General features: G+C 41.6%; 1 pseudogene; it reads right to left on the reverse strand.

The window, feature by feature from the left end:
* Window positions 1-1481: 1481 nt before the first annotated feature.
* Window positions 1482-4376, reverse strand: LOC133081762 (MOB kinase activator 1A-like; annotated as a pseudogene).
* Window positions 4377-8143: the final 3767 nt, after the last annotated feature.

The following is an 8143-nucleotide window of genomic DNA, read 5'->3' on the forward strand; positions in this document are numbered from 1 at the left end:
GTGGACTCCCACACTACAACATGAATGAAAATAGTAGCTTTGACGCTATGACAAGCTATTGTTTGACAAACTATGTTTGTGATAATTTTTTGGAAGATTTTTTTTCTTAACCAAACTCTTCATATGTTAAAATTAATTTGAGTGAGGCATTTCAAAATAAAAATCTATAAGATGATCCTTAGAAGACGTAAAAGATAGCATTTCTGATATATACATATATGCCCTCCTAACAATTCAGATAGGTTCATATTGATACAAATCTCAAATAAAGATTATAAAATAAAAAAGGAATTTTAGGAAAAAATTTTGGTTGCTCCTACACCATACATGCCATAGGATGATTATTAGAGGGAAGAGATATGGGAACATATGTATATGTATAACTGATTCACTTTGTTATAAAGCAGAAACTAACACACCATTGTAAAGCAATTATACTCCAATAAAGATGTTAAAAAAAAATGGCAAGCATGGATTTTTTTTTAAGATAGATACGTAGAGAGATAGAGATAAATAGGTAGATTCTTATCTATAAAAGCACTGCCATACAAACTTGAAAGTAAAATACAAAATAATACAAATGTTCTAAATGTTAAGAAAACCTAAAAATGTCTCTTTTTAATGTCTAAATTGAAGTGCAATAAAAACCTATCTGATTGTGTGACTGCATTGTTAGGAAATTTGCTTTGGAAACTTTTGGAAACTAATAAATTACTGGCCGAAATGCTCATTATCCATTATGTTGTCACCTGAAACAGAGTCAATCAATTTCTTCAGCAAAGGAACAATGGGTAAACTAATAAAGTACAGGTTAGTCACCACGTATTACAACCAAGTGTGATCTTGTGAAATAACAGGTCTTAGAGCACGTCAAAGTTAGCTATGCTCTTCAGTTCTTGCTTTGAAGCCAACCTACCTTGGGAATACTTTTATCAGTAAACACAGACAATGGGTGTCTTTGTTTTCTCAAAGTCTGTATCACCAGTTGTATTAGCTAGGGCTGCCAGGACACAAAGTACCACAAACCAGGTGGCTTAGCAAAACAGAAATGCATCGTCTCACAATTCTGGAGGCTGGAAGTTCAAAATCGAGGTATGGGCCGGGTTGGTTCCTTCTGAGAGCTGTGAGGGAAGGATCTGTTATGGCTTCCCTCCTGGACTTGTAGACACATCACCCTGTTCTCTGTCTTCAAGTCCACAGGATAGTCTCCCTTTGTGCACGTCTATATGTCCAAATTTCCCCTTTATGTGACACGAGTCGTATTGGACTAGGACCCGTCCTAATGACCTCATCTTAACTCAATTACATCTGCAAGTACCCTATTTTCAAATAAGGTCACATTCTGAGGTACTGGGGGTTAGGACTGCAACATATGATTTTGCGGGGGGCGGGGGGGGATGCGATTCAACCTCTAACACAAGTCTAGGACAGATTAACAATAAGGTAACTCTAGCAGTACATGAAGCAAGAGGGTAACTGTGTTAAAGAAATCTGTCTTTCAATGCAAGCTTCTCAATGAATTGCTGAAGTGGTGCCAACTCTCATCTATCAATCAAATTGAACTCTTGAACCAATAAAATAAAGTACTTAAAGGACACGTTATGGTGGGCCTTTTCTGGCAGCTGCATCACAGAATCACAGTGCTGGTAAGAAAGATGGGTAGTAAACTTTGAACAGATGCTTTAGAATAGTCTTTACCACCGATATAAGACTTGGGGGAAATGCGACACCAATCTTAGAAGGAAAAAGAGCTGCACAATCAAGTTCATCCTGAACTCAAATCATCAAAGGGTCGATATATTTTGGAGCAGAACGTGTGCCTGGTGTCAAAATTAGTACCATCTTCCTAATGACATTCCGATCTTGGACCTGCAGCCGTGACTAGACAGCTTGTTTCAGTGCAGAGTTCTGATCTGGTTGAAGAAATCCACAGTGTTAACTGTCATCCACTGACTCAGGTCCTCTTCCTGAGGACAACATGACAGCTCCCTTCATGTTCCCACTTCCTACGGTGCTTCTGCAGGTTTTAAGTGTTCGTACCGATGAGCTCCTTCAGGGACATTCTTCTTGGACTTGAACGTATGAGAAGAATGGCTGCTGAAGAGGAAGCTCTTCTGTTCTTCTTGAGGGTGAGGGTAGAGGCGGGGGAGGGAGAGGCCATTAGACTGCAGTGCAGTTAGTATTCAGAGGCAGCACTTGGGAACCGGGAGGGGTAGACAGTCCTCAGTCTGCGGACAGCAAAACCCAGGCTAGTGCTGCTCTGAGCAGGGGTCAAACTTGGTGCAAACACCTGTGTTGCTTCCCCCCAACTCCCCAGCCAGGAAAATGGACCCAGCTACATGGCACACGAAAAGGCTTCACTTACATCGCCGTTATAATGTTGGACGCCAATCAAATACCCAAACAAATAAATATATAGTTATGAACTGTGCTAAATTATATGAAGGGAAAGAAAGACATTCTCTAAAGAACCCCAGTATCCACATCTGTAAAATATGAAAATGTGCTCTAGGTCTCAAGGAGTAAATGAGATGATGCATGGAAAGCACTTGGCACAGCATCCGGTGTTCAGTAAATGCTCAATAATATGAGCTCTTCTGATACCATTATGATTCTGCCCTGTAATTCCAGCCTCTAATATCGTCTATATTGAAATGTTTGCTGATTTACAGTGATGGATTCTTCTTAGGAACTCATACTCCATTATTGTTGTTTACTACAGTCAATCCACCAACTTGTTAGTCTACCCTTCCATAAAGAAGAATGAAGTATATGTGGGTTCTATGTCACAATACAAGCACGTATAGTTTCTCCCTCTGCACACTAATCACAGCGTTCTATTACCGCTATTGCCATCAGACAGAACTGACAAATTATGTGACATTATTGGTATTGTTTTCTGCCAAGACACTAGAAGTTATAATGTTTATATCATGCAAAGATCAGATTGACATCTAAATCATCCTTGCCAGTTTGTTTCTACTATCAGTTATTTACTTAGGTCTCTTCGTTTTTCCAGTCATCCTGCAAAGTCTTACTATTTTGATTTACTTCAGCCTGATGCCCATCTTTCCTCCACTTGGAAAGCATGCTTGGCGCGTGACGCTGGGAGGGGGGCTGCTGTCACGGGCATCCTCTGTGCCATTGCAGGAGCATCCCTGTGTGCCTGGGAGGGACCGGAGTGCCCGTCTCTGAGGAGGAAAGAATGGAGTTTCCCTCCAGAGTGGAGGGCGGGGTCAACCATGGGCTTATGCGGAGACGTGTCTCTTGGTCTCCTCTGCTGTCTACCTCCGCTCATGAATTTGCAGGCAATAAGCAGGTCAGAGAGTCATGTGATTTAAAATTTTAGGCCTGCAAGGGCTTTGAAGTCCATTTTGTCAACCCCCTCAAAGTCCACTTAGATCCCTTCTGTAGTATCTTCATATCAAGAGGCCATTCAAGTACATCTTTCCCCTTAGAAGAAGGAGCATTCCATCTATTTGAGGAGAACGTTATGAGGAATTTTAGGCGCTGCCTTAATTAAGTGGGATCAACATGTACTTGAAGACCTGTATAAACTGTCAAGCAGAATTTCAATTTAGGGAAAGATTCTCCCGGTCTGTCATAAAACTGAAGATGGGACTGTATCTCCTAGAGAATAATAAGACTAAAACAGTAAAATAATGATAATAGCTAAATTTATTAGAACTTTAATAAGTGTCACTCGTGCACAGTGAAAGGTAAAGTAAGCCCTTCACGTTCTGACTCGTGTCATCTCGGCAACGCATACACGCGGGATGGACCGTCATTCCCAGATGGGCAAGCTGAAGCTCGGAGAAGTTGCAAAGGTTGCTCAAGAAACTATTACGGAGGCCACATGATCACTGAGTTTTCCCAAAAATAATGCTGTCTATGTATATCCTCCTTGAGAGTTTACACACTTGTTTGCTTTACGTTATTTCCATTTGATTTTCCTCCTCACATGCTCACGAGTCTGCTCCAAACCTATCTTACCTGCCATCTACTTTTGCACCTTTCACCACAGAAACTGGAAAGCACTATCTTTAGAATATTATCTACATCTTAGAAACAAGGAATTCGAGTCTGGGCCTAAATGCTGCCTCCATAATCTGTTCTGGGCCAAAGCAAGTTTGTTATCCAGGTAAATGGGGGTTTGGATAAAGAAGCCAATAGTCTCCAGTATTCCCAAGAAGGCCCCCACGTGGTTAGTAAGTAAGACCCTTAGCATAAACCCCTGTCCACATCCCCCCCCCCCTCCTCGCTGAAGTCACAGTGAAGCCAGGCGGAGCCGGGAGCGGCGAGGTTCCTTCCTGGCCACTAGAGGCCAGCAAGCCACAGCCGAGAACCTCCGAGCTGGAGTGCGCTGCTTCTGACATCACGAGGCCGGTTCGTTCAAAAGGAGGAAGACGCTGCTAGAATGTTTCTAGAAGGAAAACGTCCCATGTATTTTCAGTGCATACTACTGAGAGGCCTCTAGTTTTTAAGGCTTCGCGAGACTTCCCAGAATGTAAGTCTTAAGGAAATTAAACAAGCAGAGAAAGTGTGTCTCTGGGGTGTCCCTCCACCTCTTCCAAAAGCCCTATGCTTGCCGTTTTATCATAATGCTTTATTTCTCCCACCCCCTTACCCACCTGGAACAAAACACAACTTGAACTGTTCTCTTTTTTCCTCTAATAATTTATTTTCTTAAAAGCAATAACGTCCCTCCTCTTCTTCCCTTCTCCTCAGGCTCACACCCTTTCTCTCCCCCTTTTTCTTTCTATTGCTCACTCCTCTCTTCTCCTCTCTGTTGCATTTCTAGGAGGAAATAAACACTCCGTGACTAGATGATCCACTCGCACAGTTTCAACTACCACCTGTGAGCTGATGACTTGTAAATCTGTTATCTCTGGCTGACACCTCTCCTGCAAGCCTCGAAGGTCTATTTCTCACTAACTGTTAGACATCTGCACATGGGTGGGTCCCCAGGACCGCAGCTCGACCAGACTGAACACTAGACGGCACTGTGTGAAATAATCCCAACAACCACAAACATATTTGCAAATATTTGCAAACTGTGAGCCTCGGGCCCAGTCGTAACATCACTGACAAGGGAAAGCAAGAGGATCATGATCTCCAGCTAGTTTAATTCAGTGGTATAAGTAACCGATCTAGAATTTCTTTGAAAACAACATTAACCATCTTGCATGACCACTGGAAGAAATGAAAAGGAGCAAGAGACAACTCGAGTTTAGGCTGCATCATGTCTGGTCACCCAACCGCAAGACACATGAAAGGTACTGAGTAGGTGCTAAGACTCCATAGAGTCCCCTGTTGTCATATAACATCTACCAACGACTTTAATTAACTTCACACTTCGCAGTGAATCATCTACCTTCAGCATTTACCCTGCTTTTAGACTTGGGAACAAGCTAATGAATTTGATGTGCAGGCAGCAGAATGAAGATGTGTTTTTGCCTCTCATAAAGGCTCCTTTTACATTCCTAGGGTCATATCTTGAGTTTCAGGGCAAGTCTGAGCTCACTTAGTGCAGAGAAGAATATGTCAGGATCTGGATATTACAGATTTAAGTCATAAAACAAAAGCACCTTGAGTCTTGGGGTAAGGCTGCAGTGATAAAGATGCATAGTGGGGAAATTCCCAACATCCAAGGGGTCCCGATCAAATAAAACTGGGGCTGAATCATCTGTGGTGATGAGGGAGAGATATGCAGATCAGAAGCATTTGAGATTTTTACATCTCACTAATGTCACTAAGTAGCCCAACCTTATCAGAGACACTATCAGGAAAATTCAGAGTCTGGGTTAGCTTTTGCCTCACCTTTGTGGCACATGCCAAGAACCAGAGAATGGACAACAGGAGAATATTAACCACAAAGAGTACCTGTGTGCCACAGTTAAACTCAGTTTCATTTCAACTCGTTCATTCATTCATTCAACAATATTTATTGAATGCTATGTGCAAGAATTTGGAGTAAGATCACTCTAAAGAGAGGGATGACATATCCGTGAAACACTTCTAAATTAGCCAGTCTCTATTTTCCAAGGGAATCTGTGGAGAGGTGTTGCGAATTAGAAGAAATAACAGAATTAAATCGCATATCTAGTCAGGAATGGGGGTATCCAAGTCCCTCTCCTCTGCTCTCACGTGAAGGTAAGTTACAGCTACAGAATAAAGGAACACAAAGTATACATAGATAGGTATGGTGCCATACATCCAAAGGATTTGGGACCATCTCAATTTTAATATCCTTTTCCCTTATCTCGAAGAGCACGCTTGTATTTGTCAACCCACACAGCCCAATTTTGACTTGGGAAATACAGCTAGGTTGGCAGACACACAGAGAGGGCATCTAATGACCTGCTGGTCCCGTCAGGAGAAGAACAAAAAGAGAGAAATACTGAATTTGAGGCTCATGAAGGCAAAGATATGGATGGCTCTGAATACAGGAGAAGACGGAGCAAAAGGACCTGGACAGGCTGTTCTCAAGAGTGGAGCTCCTTAGGGACATTTCTTTGGAATTGAGAACAAGGTGAGAATGTAAAATAATAGAAAGAGAGAATGAAGGAAGCTCCTTCTGAACTTTTCTTGAAGGTCAAGACAATTTGATAATTTACAAAAAAAAAGACTTGCATTAACCCCATCTTCCCCATTTTGGGGCTCTAATAAGCTCTGGTATAATTTTTTCTTTCTTTCAGAGAACAAACCACACTAATCTTGGAAAATGGTCACAGATATTTTTTAGTGTAATACAGGTATTGCTGAAACACAAATAGATAAGCTTGGTTATACAGGGAAATCTAGTCATTACAAGGACTTTTTCGAGGTTAGATATATTCTGGGAATATTGGCTGGGCCTGGGGATGGACTGCAAATGATATTTCTATAGACCAACTCTTCTTCGTTCTCTCGTCCAAGGTCGAGTAGGCTATCCCGAGTCAGAAAATCTGGACCGGAACCTGGTTCTGCCATTTGCTGACTGTTAGATCTGAGACAAGAAATTTTAAGCTCTTTGAGCCTAATATTCATCATTCATAGAAAGGAAACAAGTCCTTCCTTGAAGAGATTTTAGAAAGTTTAAGTAACCTAAAATACAGTAAAGTGCTCAGAACATGATAAAAAGATATATAAGTGATAGTTATCAGTACTCTTTACGAACTCTCTCTGGTCTGTTTGCCACGGAACGTGGGAGGGAGAGGGTTCTAAAAACAAACAAGGAAGAACACTTGACCAATGAGCTAAAAAATATATTACACAATGGCAGGAGAACTGACTTTCAATAATCATATACTAGAAATTTTCGTTACACCTGGGTAACACCAAATTCTATTTAAAATGCCAATCTCAACTGTTTCTGCTATTTGACTTTGACCCCTCTAACAAAGATTTAGCACAAATAGATAGAATGACAATCTTCAGTAAAGGGGATAGAAATGTTTTATCTACCAAGTTCTTTATTGCCTAACAGTCTTTACAAATAGGGCCAGAGATAAAGTTACCATTAAAACTAACAGGATGTTCAGTATTACCTCCTGGATATTACTTGTGTGATATTCTTGCTGTAATCTTATCTTAGGTTGTCACCAAATGTTTCCTGAATGCCCAACAAATATTCATACTGTAATCTTATCTTAGGTTGTCACCAAATGTTTCCTGAATGCCCATCAAATATTCATACCGTGCTAGGTACCATCAGGGACACAATGATGATTAGAGCACAGGCTTTGCCCCAAAGGCGCTCATCATCTAGCGAGAGGGAGGCAGTGGTAGTAACTGACAAAAAGGCCAGCTGTTGAAGAGTTTTCTGAAAAAGGTGCAAAGTGTTCTGGGAATATAAGCAAAAGGTAGGTTGCTTCCAACTGCAGACATCTAGGAGGGTTCTCTAGGGAATTATCTGAACAAGGTCATGGAGGACGGGTAGGACTCCATTGTCAGAATGGCAGTAAAGGGATGGGGTTAGCAGCAAGGCTGAGAAGCAAGCTTGAGCTTGACCCAGAAAGTGGATGAGGGCAGGATGCATTCAGAAACAGTAGCTACAACAGCATGGAGTTGTACAGAACGCAGGGAGTAAAGAAGACAAAGTAGAAAAGGCAGGTCAGGAGAAGACTGGGGAAGGTTTTAAATGGCCAGCTGAGAAGCTGGG

The sequence above is a fragment of the Eubalaena glacialis genome, chromosome X (assembly GCF_028564815.1).
Source record: "Eubalaena glacialis isolate mEubGla1 chromosome X, mEubGla1.1.hap2.+ XY, whole genome shotgun sequence".
NCBI lineage: Eukaryota > Metazoa > Chordata > Mammalia > Artiodactyla > Balaenidae > Eubalaena > Eubalaena glacialis.